The 15,844-nt window shown below is 36.8% G+C and overlaps 1 long non-coding RNA gene across 5 annotated transcripts in view; it reads left to right on the forward strand.

Moving 5' to 3' along the window:
* Positions 1–15,844, forward strand: part of LOC140529292 (uncharacterized) — an 84,352-nt gene that overhangs the window by 17,544 nt on the left and 50,964 nt on the right. For all 5 annotated transcript variants that reach the window (XR_011975484.1, XR_011975482.1, XR_011975483.1 and 2 more), the window contains exon 2: positions 11,387–11,463. This is a non-coding gene — a long non-coding RNA (uncharacterized lncRNA). The remainder of the gene's footprint in view (positions 1–11,386; positions 11,464–15,844) is intronic.

Genomic DNA, 15,844 nt, shown 5'->3' on the forward strand with positions numbered 1-15,844 from the left:
CCTCCTGAAAGAGATCCAAAAAGAAAAACTCCTAAGAATATTGTAGCCAAATACCAGAGTTTCCAGGTCAAGGAAAAAATATTGCACGTGGTCAGAAAGAAACAATTTGAGTATTGTGGAAATAAAATCAGGATAACACAAGATCTAATAGCTTCTACATTAAGGGATCACAAGGCTTGGAATATGATATTCCAGAAATCAAAGGAGATAGGATTAAAGCCAAGAATCACGTACTCAGCAAAAATGAGTATAATGCTTCAGAGGAAAAAAATGATCATTCAGTGAAATAGAGGATTTTCAAGCATTCTTGATGAAAAGACTAGAGCTGAATAGAAAATCTGACTTTCAAACACAAGAATCAAGAGAAGCATGAAAAGGTAAACAGGAAAGAGAAATCATAAGGGACTTACTAAAGTTGAAGTGTTTACATTCCTACATGGAAAAATAATATTTGTAACTCTTGAGACTTTTCTCAGTATTTGGGTAGTTTGAGGGATTATAAAAATATAGAGAGAGGGCACAGAGTGAGTTGAATAAGAAGGCATGATATCTAAAAAAAAATAAAATTAAGGGATGAGAGGAATATATTGAGAAAGAAAAAGGGAGAAATGGAATGGGGCAAATTATCTCTCATAAAAGAGGCAAGAAAAAGCTTTTTCAATGGAGGGAGGAAAGGGGTAGGTGTGGGGGGAAAAGTAAAGCTTACTCTCATCACATTTCGCTTAAGGAAATAATAACATGTACACTCAAATTGGTATGAAAATCTATCTTACACTACAAGAAAACAGGGGAGAAGGGAATGAATGGGGTGTGGGGGGAGATGATAGAAGGAAGGGCAAGTGGAAGGAGGGGTAATTAGAAATAAACACTTTTGGGCAGGGACAAGGTCAAAAGAGATAATAGAATAAATGGGGGGGGCAGGATAGGATGGAGGGAAATATAGTCTTTCACAACATGACTATTATAAAAGTCTTTTGCATACCTACATGTGTACAACCTGTATTGAATTACTTATCTTTTCAGTGGGGATGGGTGGAGAGGGAGGAAGGGAGAGATGTTGGAACTCAAAGTTTTAAAAATGAGTGCTAAAAATTGTTTTTTACATGCAACTGGAAAATAAGAAATACAGGTAATGGGGTATAGAAAACTATCTTGCCCTGCAAGAAAGCAGAGGAGATGGGGATAAGAGAAGGGAGAGGTGTGATATAAGGGAGGGCCACTTGGGGGAAAGGTTAATCAGAATGCACAGTGTCTTGTGGTGGGGGGAGGGGAGAGATGTGGAAAAAATTTGGAACTCAAAATCTTGTGGAAATGAATGTTGAAAACAAAAAATAAATAAATAACTTTTTTTAAAAAGAAAATAGTTGCTTTCTAATTTGTCTGACTTGAAAGGCAGAGCCAAGATGCCAGAATGAGGCAGGAACTCACCTGAATCATCCCAAATTTACTTCCAAACAATTATAAAATAACACCTCAAAATGAATTCTGATGCAACAGAACCAACAAAATGGCAGGGAGAAACAACCTTCTAGGCCAAGATCACTTAGAAAGCTGGCAAGAAAGGTCTATTTCAGGCAAAAGAGAAGCACAGTCCAATGAATGCAGCAGCCAGGTAAGCCAGCAGTAAGCCATGTCCCCGCAAGTCAGCAAGAGACCCCAAGTCCCAACACAGGTAAGTGGTAAGATCCCACAGCCATTAAGGGATCACAGGACTTGGAATATGATATTCCAGAAGGCAAAGGAACTAGGATTAAAACCAAGAATCACCTACCCAGCAGAAGTGAGTATAATACTTCAGGGGGGAAAATGGTCATTCAATGAAATAGAGGACTTTAAAGCACTCTCGATAAAAAGACCAGAGCTAAATAGAAAATTTGACTTTCAAACATGAGAAGCATGAAAAGGTAAACAGGAAAGCGAAATCCTAAGGGACTTACCAAAGTTGAACTGTTTACATTCTTACATGGAAAAATAATATTTGTAACTCTTGAGACTTTTCTCAGTATTGGGGTAGTTGAAGGGATTATATGCATATAGGACAGAGAGCACAGGGTAAGTTGAATAGGAAGGGATGATATCTAAAAAATAAAATTAAGGGGTGAGAGAGGAATATATTGGGAGGAGAAAGGGGAAAATAGAATGGGGCAAATTAGCTTTTTTCAATAGAAGGGAAGAGAGAGGAAGTGAGAGGGAAAAGTGAACCATACTCATCACATTTGACTGAAGGAACGAATGATATGCATACTCAATTTGCTATGAAACTCTATCTTACACTACAGGAAAGTAGAGAAGGGTATAAGCAGGAGATGGGGGGATGATAGAAGGGAGCATACATGGAAGGAGGACATAATTGGAAGTAAATACTTTTGAGGGAGGGATAGGGTCAAAAGAGAGAACAGAATAAATGTGGGGGCAGGATAGGATGGAGGGAAATATAGTTAGTCTTCCACAACATGACTTTTATGGAAGTCTTTTATATAACTACACATGTATGACATACATCGAATTGCTTGCCTTCTCAGTGGGGATGGGTGGGGAGGGAGGGAGGGACTGAAGTTGGAACTCAAAAGTTTTAAAAAGCAAATGTTAAAAATTGTTTTTACATGCAACTGGGAAATAAGGTATACAGGCAATGGGGTATAGAATTCTATCTTGCCCTCCAAGAAAATAAAGGGGATGGGGATAACAGAAGGGAGGGGTATAATAGAAGGGAGGGCAGATTGGGGGAAGGGGTAATCAGAATGCATGCTATTGGGTTCGGCAGAGGGAGGGATGGGAAGAAAATTTGGAACTCAAAAACTTGTGAAAATGAACGTTGAAAACCAAAAAATAAATAAATTGTAATTTTAAAAAACTAACAAATGTAAATTTGTCTCAGGCTCAAAAAGAACTTTTTGAAGAGCTCAAAAAGGATTTTAAAAGTTAAATAAAAGAATTAGAAGAAAATTTGGGGAAAGAAATGAGAGTGATGCAAGAGAATTATCAAAAAAGTCAACAGCTTGGAAAAGGAAACATTAAAAAATGGGGAAAGATGTATACAAATTCACTGGAGAAAATAATTCCTTAAGAAATAGACTTGGCCAAATGGAAAGGGAAGTACAAAAATTCAATGAAGAAAATAATTCATTAAAAATTAAAATTGGGCAAGAGAAAACTAATGACTCCACAAGACATCAAGAATCAATCAAGAAAAATCAAAAAAAAAAAGGAAAAATAGAAGAAATATTTCATTGAAAAAACAACTGACTTGAAAAGGAGATTCAGGAGAAATCATTTAAAAATTATTGAACTACCTGAAAACCATAATCAAAAAAGAGCCTGGACATCATATTTCAAGAAATTATCAAGGAACACTGTCCTGATATCTAGAACTAGAGGGTAAAATAGAAATTGAAAGAATCCATTGATCATTTCCTGAAAGAAATACTAAAATAGTAAGTCCAAGGAATATTACAGCCAAATCTCAGAACTCTCATGTCAAGGAGAAAATACTGCAAACAGCCAAAAATAATTCGATTATTTGTGGAGCCACAGTCAGGATTATACAAAATTTAGCAATTTCTTCATTAAAGGATTGGAGGGCTTGGAATATGATATTCTGGAAGGCAAAAGAGTGAGGATTACAACTAAGAATCACCTAGCCAGGGAAACTGAGCATAATCCTTCAGGGGAAGAAATTATCAGTTAATGAAATTAAGAACTTTCAAGCATTCCTCATGAAAAGACCAGTGCTGAACAGAAAATCTGATTTCCAAATACAATAATGAAGAGAAGCATAAAAAGAAAATAGGAAAGAGAAAACTTAAAAGATCCAATAAGTCTAAACTGCTTACATCCCTATATGGCAAAATGATACATGTAACTCCCAAGAACTTTATCATTATTAGGGCAGTTAGAAGGAATATACATACGCAGAGAGTGCAAATATGAGTGGATCATGATGGAATGATATCTTAAAAATAAAATTAAGGAATGAGAAAGGAATGCAATAGAAGAATTGGAAGGGAGAGATAGAATGGGTAAATTATCACATAAAAAAGGCATAAAAAAAGCTTTTACATTGGAGTGAAAGATAGGGAGTGGGTAATGCTTGAACCTTGGTATCATCAAAACAGCCTCAAAGACAGAATGAAATCTATCTTACCCGACAATGAAGTAGGAGAGAAGGACAAAGGAATTGGGGGCTGATAGAAGGAAAAGTGGGTTGGGGGAGGCAATGATGAGAAACAAAACCCTTTTCAGGAAGGAAAGGGTGGAAGGAGAGAGAAAATAAACAGGGTGGGGAGCAGGATGAAGGGAAATTCGCAGGTAGTAATCATAACTGTGAATGTGAAATGGGGTGAACCCACCCACAAAATGAAAGCATATAGAGTGGATTAAAAAACAAAGTCCCACAATATGTTGTTTACAAGAAGCACATATGAGGCAGAGTAAAGGTAAGGGGTGGTTCAGAATCTATTATGTGTCAGCAGAAGTAAAAAAACAAAAAGCAGAGTTAACAATCATTATCTCAGACTAAGCAAAAGCAAAAACATAAATGATTTAAGGAAGGAAATTATATCTTGCTAAAAGGTAGCATAGACAATGAAGTAGTAACAATACAAAATAAGTATTCACTAAATGGTATATCATTTGAATTTTTAAGGGAGAGGTTAAAGGAACTACAGGAGGAAATAGACAGTAAAACTATACTACTGGAGTACCCCAACTTTGTTATCAAAACTGGATAAATTTATTTTAAAATCAAACAAGAAACTTTTGCCTCAGTTTCCTCATCTGTAAAATGAGCTGGAGAAGAAAAAGACAAACCATTCCAGTGTCTTTGACAAGAAAACCCCAAATGGGGTCACGGACATAACTGAACAACAACAGCTTATCACTTATATTTTTACAATATTTCTTGTGTTTCTTCCCTTCTTGCAACTAACACTCTTTCCTAGTTCTGGCCATCTCATCACTTCTTATCTACATTATTGCAATGGCCTCCCAATCAGTCTAGTCTCTCCCCTCTTCAATTTATGTGCAACACAACTACCAAATTTATATTCCCCAAATACAAATCTGAACCTGTCACTCCCTTAGTCAAAAATCTTAAGTGGCTCCATATTATCTCTAGGATAGAATACAAAACTACACAGTTTGCCTCCCAGTCACATTTCCAGTTTTATTTTCATATTACTTCCCTCACACAATCTCCATTTCTATGAAACTGGTCAACTAGCTATTGCCCATTCATAGTACTCTATCTCCTAGTACCATAGTTTTCCCTAGGTGATCCCTCTGAGAGAGGGAAAAAGAAAGAAAGGAAGAATGAGAAGGGAAAGAAAAGGGAAACAGAAAGGCAGAGGCAAAGGCAGAGGAAAGTAAAAACAGGAATCCATTGAAGAAGTGAAATTGCTTAAGTCATCTTTTTCCCCCTTTTACAATGAATATCTCAAGTTTCGTTCAAGAGAAGTTTTGGGAAAATGAAAATAAATGTCAAGGCAATCACTTCTATAATTTTTAATCTCATTTCAGGAATGTAAGAACAGCTACTATTTTCTCTTTGAGCAGTCATCAAAAAATACATTCACCTTCAAGACAGAAATAGGCTTTACTATGAGGTGTATCCAAAAGCAGCCTGAATTCAGTGCATTCTAATTTCATTACTTACAGGTTTTTTTAATGGTGCTATGGTATTTGAATCTTGAATTTTTCATCTGTGAATGTTCACATTTTATAATGTCATAAGAAAAATCAATCTGAAACTAATGGCCAAGGGAATTTTTAGACACACAGGAAGATGCTGTATTAGACATCTAACAGTCACTGCTTTGTTGCCCATAAAAGTTGGATTATTTCTTCTTTAAAAGATTTATAGTTTTTTTAAATTCTGTGGTTCTAGTACAAAATAAATGATTTTTAGAAGACACTACCATTTTACATTTGAGCAATCTTTTATCTGATTTTTACTTGTTAGTAACAAATATCTGAGTAACAAAATTCAGACTGAGAAAACTCAATAGTTTTCATCTATTGGGGAGATAATCTATTTCTTCTTTGGTTGATTTATTTTGGACCATATTGCTCCTGTTTTTGTTCCAATTTATCACTAACAGTGTAACCTAGAAAGATAAAATGCATTAATTGTTGTTACAGTAGTAGAGAGACAAGTACAGGTCTAAAAACTACCAAATTTGGGTTATCTCCAACCCCCACGATTACTTTGTTTTATGAATTTAATACAAAAGACTAAGCTCTCTGGTCTTCCCTTTCCTCATCTGTAAAATTTAAGGGGTTGCACTATATCAGGAATAATTAGCTTTTTTGTGTCAATAGCCCCCTTTGACAATCTGATGAAGCCTATAGATCTTTTCTCAAGATAATGTTCTTAAATGCAAAAAAAAAATTCAAAAGATTACAAAGGAAACCAATTATATTGAAATAAAACTATTTTTCCCACCCAAGTTCCTAGATCTTATAAAATCTTTCCATGGATTCTTAGATCTATTGGCCCAAGAGCAAAAAAGCCCTAGGAGATGTCTTTATGTCCTTATGTCTTATGTCCTTCCTGACTCAAAAATTATAGCTAACTCAAATTCTGTTATTTCTACCATTACATGAAAATACATAGATGTTTGGTTGACAGTGCCTTCCATTGCAACCCTCTTTGACTTAGTAGATAAATCCTAGGGAGTTGCCTAGGACACTTAGAGATCAATTAATTTACCCAGATTTTACAATGACAGAATTTGAACCCAGGTCTTTCTGACTACAAGCTCAGCATTCTACCCACAATTAATATTTTAATGCTTTTAATTGTTCTTTGGGGGGATGCTTCTTACCAATTGAAGTAGCTTAGTTTTCCTGCAAACATAAGCATTATTTTTGATTTGTCCCTCTTCTGCTTTGCTGCAAATAACTTAAATAATCTTTTACTCATACTTTTCCAATCCAGGTGGAGCTCATTTTGTGGTATTTTATGCCTGCATGTCCTCTCTTCCTTTACTCTTCAGTTCTATCCCCAGAGAGTGGCATTCTCTCCAATCCTTGCTTTTTTTCCCATCAATAAAAATTTTAAGAGTTTTCTTGAAGGAAAGATTGAGAAAGTGAGACTACAATCAAAGCATCAGTATCTATAAATCTTACAATGTTATTTCAAGAATGCAAGAGCTTTTAATAAATTTGGTCTGAACCTTTATAGTCCTATGTTTAATAGTCATCAAACTCCACCATGGGTGTAGCTTAACCTTGAATGCAAAATATCCACTTTAAAAGAGCTACTCAAAAGCCCTTTTGATTAATTGCATTGTAGTATCATTAATTTTGTGCTGTTATTGTCATTGTTTTAACATTACCACATCTACCCAGTAGTTTCTTTTGCCACAATGATAGTCGTAAGTCGAAAAAGTAGGAATTAATTTTAATACAGTAGTATGGATAGAAAGATCACTGGTTGTGGCATCAGAATCCTAGTCCTACCCCTTACCTTTCTATATGCTCTTAGGCAAGTGATTTAAACCTTAGGACCAGTTTCTTCCTTTTGAAAAAAAAAAGGGTAGGGGGTTTAGATGGCTTCTAAGGCCCCTGCTATCCCTTCTATGATCCTTATTTTAGTATTTCCCAATCCACTGGCATCATTGTAGTGGACTCATAATGGTCACCATCGAGGTTTTATTTCTCAATCTTATTTTAATCATTCAATCTTTAAACATTATAAAGCACTTTAAGCATGTACAAAATATATACAAAGCATACATGAGATCATTTCTGTACTATGAGATCTTTTCAGGGGGAGACACTAGTAGCTGAGGAATGGAGATCAGGAAAGACTATAGATAGGAGGTGGATTTTCTTATCACTATGTCCATACTAGTAATTGTCTTCCATATTCAACAGGTAGCACTGCTGTTCATCATTAACAGTATGTGGGATGACTACAGCTGGACAGACTGAAAAGACCAACACTACTTACAGCTCACAGAGACTAGCCCTTAGTTCATAGCTAGATTGTCAGTAGTTATAACTGTTAGAGATTTGGGACAGCTAGGTGGTGCAGTGGACAGAACACTGGGCTTGGAATAAGGAGGACATCTTCCTGAGTTCAAATCCAGCCTTAGACACCAGCTGTGTAACTCTGGGTAAGTCACTTACCTCTGTTTGCCTAAGTTCTTCATCTGTAAAAGGAGTTGGAGAAGGAAATGGCAAACCGCTTGAGTATTTTTGCCAAGCAAATCCTAAATGGGTAGCAAAGAGTTAGACACAACTGAAAAAACACAATAGGTATGTAGAAAATGGTGCATGAGATGAGTTTCAAAGGAAACTCTGGATTCTAAGTGGAGCTAAGGAGATAGAGCATTCCAGATGGCAAAGAGCTTGAACAAAGATAAGAAGACAGAAATTTAAAGTCATTTGTGAATGTAGTCCTCTTCCAACCTTCCACTGGCCAATGAGATAACTACTTGGGGGAGAGTTTTACGAGCCTCACCTACAGGATTTGGGCCAAAAGGCTGGGAGAAGGGAAGAAAGGAGCAAGCAGGACAGAGAATATGGAGCAAGAATACGATCCAGCTTCTCAGCTCATGGTCAGCTTCACCCTCCAGGGCCGGCCGTCTGTCTAGAACTCCCTTTTGGAAGGACTGAAGGCTAACCTAGTCAGCAGTAGATTTACCCCTACCCCATTCAGGATGTATAGTGGCTGAGGAGTGTGTCTTCTCCCTTCTCTATCTGTTTGGATGGAGCTGAAAGTACCCAATTGTATCCCATCTTGTCATCCACCATTGCTGCTGGTATTTTGTAAGTCTGATTCTCTTTATATACTTTAATTCATTCTCACTTACTGTTGGCAGGCATGTTATGCCTTGAGATCAGAGTGTACATTGGAGGGGTGGCCTTGGATTTGTGTTTCACAAAATATCTACACTAGGACCCTGGAGTGTGAGAAGTTAAAGGATCTGGGGGCTATTGGATCACCATTTAGTCTTATGAATGATTCTATAAATCTCCCGAGCAGTGATCCCAAGATCACTTAAATTTCTCCTGAAAAAAAATGATTTGCTTATGCACATGTTGCTACTTGAGGGACGGTCTTAGAGAGTGCAGGTCCAAAAGGCTAGACTATGCCCCTTCTTATCTGTTCCACAGCAGCACCTACTGTCACATAAAGGGCAACAGGAAGGCCTTTGTGAACCACAGAGTGGGAAAAGGGGAGTAATGTTTACTTAGACTGGAGAGATCTTTAACTATAATAACAGCAATAATAGTTAATATTTATATAACACTTACTCTGTCTCAGGCATTGTACTAAGTACATTTCATTCTCACAACAACCCTAGTGCTATTATCTACAAATTATATATTTAAGAAGAGGAAACTGAGGCACAGAAAAGCTAAGTGACTTGTCAAAGGTCACAGAGCTAGCAAGTGTCTGAGGTTGGATTTGAATTCAGGTCTTCCTGACTCCAGGTCCTGTGCTCTATCCACTGTGCCACCTAGCTGTCTCCTTAGATATTGGTAGTTTTTAAGGAAAGATGATATGGATTATAGCAGTCAATTGGAGTTTGTTAGTGGGGCAGGAATATAGGGATAAAAGTATTGTAAAATATGAAAGAGTGTATATTTTACTCTAAAGGCAACAGAGAGTCATTGACGATTTTTAGCACACAAGTATTATGGCCAGAACTTTGCTTTAGGAATATCAGTTTGGCAGTTCTATGGAGGGGGGACTGAAGAGGGGAGATAGAAGTGAGGAAATCTGATTACTATGTGGAAAGTACAGTGCTAGATATGATTAAGCCAGGACAAAAATGACACACTCTGTCCTAAATAAAAAATTTACATTCAGCTGGGGTGAGGTCAGGGAATTGGGGAGGATAAATATGACATGTATATCACCAAAGTGCATCATTTGATGTGTTTTCAACATGTCATTACAACACTTTTCCTGCCCTCTCCTTCTTACAACCTCAGTTTTTAAGTTTTCAAATTGAAAAGCATTCTTCTTATTATAAATGTTCTAGAGCAACCAAGATCTCTCCCCATTAGAGTACTTTGTCTAAAATGAGGCCATGAAGTCTTTTCAAAAACCATAAATCTCTTTTCATTTCTGACCAAGCACAGGACTATTCACTTTCCTATCTAGCTTTTCCATTAACTCCACACTACTAGAAACCTCCTATAACCCTTATGGAGCCACAGTACAGCTTATTAAACTTGTTTTTTTTAAGTATATATTAATCTTATACAAGGAAACTTCATTTACTGGCATAAAAGAAATGACAGATGGTAAAAGAATGTTCCTTTGGAATTTGCCCTTGTCCTTGTATGGCCTTCTGTGAAGGTTTTCATGCCAGTGTTTCTCAAACTGGGAAGGGGAATGTGGAGGTACAGAGAATATACAGTCATGACCACAATGGGTCTTGTACAGAAGTTCCTAGGGTAAAGGGGATGGATCAGGAAAGGTCCAGCTAATATCTTCCCATCTGTCACCAAGCCACTCTTTCTCATTACCATACTGGTGCCTTGCCCATGCCATATTCACCTCCATTCCTCTGCCTTCTCTTTCCTCCAGATCTTTAGCTTTTCCTTTCAAGGGGGTGAGATGAAGAAGAGTCATTACCATTCCTCTCGTTATTTCAAAGGAATGGAAATCTTTACGTATTTGTATTTTTTTAGTACAAAGGTAATGTAGGTTATAGCAATAATAGCACTGTTTGAGGAAATTAAAGGAAAAAGGGACAAAAAAGATTTTAAATTGTCACTTGAGGTTTTTTTGTTCCTCATTTTATCTTTTTCTCTCTTCATTTTGTTATAAAATGTTTGCTCTTGGCTTTAGCATATGTTATTACCCAGATCCTATGACACCTTTGCATTCCTGCGTGTAAGAGAGTGAAGCCCATCCTGTATCCTATGACTTCTATTTCACATGGCTCAGGATTATTTCAGCTTCCCAATTGTGCTGTTTTTTTGAGAAGTTATTACATGCGATTCCCTGCAGGGAGCTTTGTTTTCTTAACTAACAGAAAATATTTGATTCTACCATCACAGAATTTATCAATTTGTTACTGACAATGACTGGCACACTCATTTTGAACGTTGGGTTTGATTTTTTTTTAAACCCCGAAAATCATTAAAACAATCTTCCCGGGATTCTAGCTTGCTTAATAGCATTCATATGTGATTTTTATGTGATCTTCTGAAGCTAATGTTTGTATTTAAAAAAAAAAACATAGCAGGTGTGAACACTGCCATCTGTCTCCATATTGATTTCAGTAAATGTCTTGTTTGCTAAAAAATTGATATGAAGCTCTTATTTAACATTTGTGTCCATATACTATAGAGAACATGTTGCCAATTGGTGCTTAACTCAAAAAATTATTTATGTCTTCTCATGTAAATTACCTTCTAGATATTAACCTGATCAGTGATTCTCAAACTGTGGTACATCCTAGGCCTTTTCAAGGTGTCTTCAAAGGTTTTCCAAAGGTGAGTGTCTTGTTCCATATGAACTACGTCAGTCATCTGTATACCCCATCTCTTCACGGCACCAAGCACTGGAGCTATGAGCTACTGAAAGCAAAGTGTCATTGTTGATTCCAGAGATATGAAAAATACTTCATAAAACATATTCCCTTGGAGAAGGCTGAGGATAATGGCTAAGTGATATACCCTTCTCCCATGTGATTTTGTGGCTCATTACTTAAACAATAACACTCTTGTTTTGTGGACCCTCAGTGCTTTCTAGGGCTCAAAAAAGAGCTCTTTTTTAAAAAGAAATAGCAAATTAGTATATTATTTACTGATCAGGTATCTATTGTATGTATGAAGTGGGACATGTATAGCTACTTTATGGAGAGGAATGATGTTTTAAAGCAAATATAGTTTTTTTCCCTTTCTTTTTCTTTATTTTCTTTCTTTCTTTCCTTTCCTTTCTTTCTTTCTTTTCTTTCTTCCCTTCTTCCTCCTTTTAATTTCTCTGAGAAAGAAGGCATAATATATACTATACTATTTATGTCATATGCCGTGGATATGTATAAAATCAGGATTATTGAGAAAAGACACCTACAAAAGGCAGTGTGGCACAGCAGATAAGGACCAGCCTTTGAGTCAGGGAAATACAGATTCAGATCTTGCTTCTGAAACATTAGTTCAGTGGCCCTGGGCAAATCACTTGACCTCTCTTACCCTGACCACTCTCTAATAGTGTAAGCTGCCAAGTAGTTGCTTATTTGCAGTGACAGTGGAAGTTTCCTTACTGGGAGTTTTCTACAGATAAAGTCACAGGTCCAGATCAAAGAAGCAACATTCAAATAACACTTTAAGGTCTGCAAAGCGCCTTTTAGACATTATCCCGTTTGAACTTCACTGTAACCCTGTGAGGAAGGTAATACAAGTATGAGTATCACCATTTTACAGAAATAAAAGGATATAGGAATGACAAATAACTTGTCCATAGCCACTTAGCTACAGCCACAGCATGAAAGATGCTTCCATTTGTCAGAGGTAGGATTTCTGTCCTATTATAGACCTCTTAGAATCATGGAATATTAGAGCTGGGGAAGACCTTGAACATCCCTCTCATATTACAGATAAAAAAAGTGAGACGTAATATCTTATCCAAAGTCATATAGCTAGCTAACAGCAGAACAGGACATAACCCTTCCGTTCTATTCTTCTAGGTCTCCTCATTCCCTGGACAGTAGGAATCCAATACATGCTACTTATTGCAGAATTACTGCAGCTTTTGGCATATGTCCCTCCCTCTATTTAGAATTTGTGAATTAGAGGCTGAGAGGGGTCTGTAGTAGAAGTATTTAAGGATTTAGGAGAATGAAAATGAAAACAACAATAGAAAACTAAACCTAGCTTAGGAAAAACAGCTGCCATCACTGTCTTCTCAGACATAGATTTCCAGTCTTCAAATAAAAATGGCTCAATTTGCGGGACTTGGTTGGAGTTTTCCCTGAATAATAACTGACAATATTGGAACCATAAGAACATTAGAGACAGTTGCCATAGCATCTCAACTAACATTCATCTTTAATTAAGTGTCAGAGTTAGGATCTGCCACTTCTACACACAGGAAGATATTGTGCTTTTTAAAAATGGGTATATATGAAATCAGATGGAAAAAAATGAGTTTAGCATTATTAATTCTCTACTTTTGCATTTATAAATTTTCTGATAAGATATTTTTAGGTTTATGGACCATATTCATATATCCTTATTTTTCCACTCTTTTTTTTTATTTTGGGGGGTGGGTACAGAATACCCTTTATTCTACCCCAGAAAGAACATAAAAGCAACATAAAGGATTCACAATATTCCTCTCTCCATTGAGTTCCACCTCAGAGACCTACATATTGAACCATATGACACTACCTTGAAGGTTTAGAATATTTCCCCTTCCCTGGGAGGAAATGTATGTAGCATGGCTATATAAGCACCTTCCAGTCTAATGGTGAATTCTATTATATGTGTACCTAAATAGGTATCTAACTTTATGGTACTACTTAAGGGCTTGTTAGAAAAAAAAAAAAGGATAATATCTGATTCCAGTTCCCTAGATACGCTCTAAAAAGAGAACAGATGATTTTAGGTTTGTCGTTTCCCTTCCCCTATAATTCCACCTATCCACTCAGTGGTCATTACACAGCATGTCTTCAAACAGATGTAGTTTTGACTGGAAGAGAGCAAAAGGAGAGGGTAGGGAAGGGAATCCTACATGATCAAACTAATATTCTTTGGCATAGGACCCAATAAATATTTTGTTCACTGTATGGCTCATCCACAGACAATTTTTAACCTCAGGCTAGTTCTTAATTATGTCTTCTGTAGTCTATTAAAATTAGATTGCACATCCTGAATTTCTGCCAATGGTATTTGGAGAAAACTGTTCCAAAGGGTGTTGGGCACAATAGAGAATCAGAGGATCAAAGGACAAGAGATTTATAATTAAAAGAGACTTTAAAGGTCACAAAATTCAATTCTTCATTTTTACATATGCAGAAACTGAATCTCAGAGAGTTTAAGTGACATGTCCAAAGACACACAACCAGTAAGTGAGTGAAACAGGATTCAGACCTAACTCCCACTGACTGCAAGACCACTACACCACCTACAACAGCTTTTAGTATGGGTCCACAAAGCAAGAATATTATTGTTTAAGTAATGAGCCACAAAATCACGTGGGAGAAGGAGAAGGGTACATCACATAGCCATTGTCCTCAGCCCTCTGCAAGAGAGTATGTTTTATGAATTATTTTTCATATCTCTGGAATCAGCAATGATACTTCTGGTGAAACCTGGTATCCCTAAGTTAGAGGGGTTTAGGGAAGAGGATGGAGAAGAGGAAGGAAAGGGGAGCTGAGAGAGAGAGAGAGAGAGAGAGAGAGAGAGAGAGAGAGAGATGCAGCTGGTAAGGTAGTGTTTCTCTGGAGTTGGCAGCACAGGGAGAAAGGGGAGAAAATCATAATTCATACCTAAATCACTAAAGATCCTTAAGGAGTCATTTTGAAAATGGCATCACTCTTAAGAAGTTAAAACTCCCAAGATTTAATAATATCTAGATTTCATTGGTTTTTGTTAATATTAATTGGATTGTATTGACCTATGATCTAGATTTTAGTTATAATGGATAGTTCACAGCTACAGACATAGAATAGTAATGACATTGACTCTTCTCCCACTGTACTTACTTAAAGAGTGATTGCTTGTACGACATTGGCTAACAGAATATCAGGCTTTAAATTTAAGAACAGAAGCATCTTCAATTTGGATAGCACTGGTAGTGAGTATACCAGGATGTTTCACACATCAGTATCATGTAACCCAGAGATCTCCATCTCCACTGAAAATAGAATAGTAATTTAGAGCTATAACTAAATGGATTTCCTTGGGTTGCATTGAGTTCCCTGTCACTGGTGGTCTTTGCAGATTTGATAACCCACATGTTAGAGATGTTTTAGAAAGGATTACTGATAAAATATAGCCTGGACTAGAAGGCTTCTGAGGTCCCTTCCAGGTCTGATTTTCAATGACATGACATCATATCTACCTAACCCTTTCTCTCCATTCATATAGTTACCATTCTAGTACAAAAATGGTCTCTCTGCCTCAGGTATCTCACCCTCTCCTCATCTTAAACACAACTGTCAAAAATGATATCCATAAAGCATAGGGCATGTCAAATCTTCATTCCTCCCACCTCCAATATCCATTTTGCTTCCAATTCTTATGACTTCTACCTTCACAACATCTTTTGCATGTCTTCTTCTCCCAATCAGTGTAGCTACCACCCCAGTTCAACTCAAAATCACCTCTTACCTAGACTAGTCAAGTGGCCACTCTCTCTCTTCTCCAATTCATCCTTTATGTAGCTGCCAAAATAATATCCCCCAAACATAGGTCAGGTCAGGCCACTCCCCTACTCAATAAGCTTCAGTAACTCCCTACTACCTCTCAAGCCAAATACACACCCCCTCTGTTTGACATATAAAAACCATCCATAACCTGACCCAACCTACTTTTACAAATAAATTTCCAGGGACTGAAATCCCTTATTTCCTTAAAAGCTCAGCTCAGGTGCCACCTTCTACATGAAACTTTTCTTAGTCCCCAACAATTTCTAGTGCCTCTATGAGAAAAAAAAAGCCTTGCATAAGTATGTATCCATATATATGCTTACTAATGTACACATTGTAATGTAAGTTCCCTGTGGGTTGGAACTGTTTTTATTTTTGGATTTATATTCCTAGAACTTAATGTGGTGCTTGGAATACTTAATAAATGCTCACTGATTGGTTAAATTGAAACAAGAGGGTTATATTAATTCAGTAGTCCAGCTCAACAAGCATTTACTAAGTAC

Source organism: Notamacropus eugenii, chromosome 2, assembly GCF_028372415.1.
Source record: "Notamacropus eugenii isolate mMacEug1 chromosome 2, mMacEug1.pri_v2, whole genome shotgun sequence".
Taxonomy (NCBI): domain Eukaryota; kingdom Metazoa; phylum Chordata; class Mammalia; order Diprotodontia; family Macropodidae; genus Notamacropus; species Notamacropus eugenii.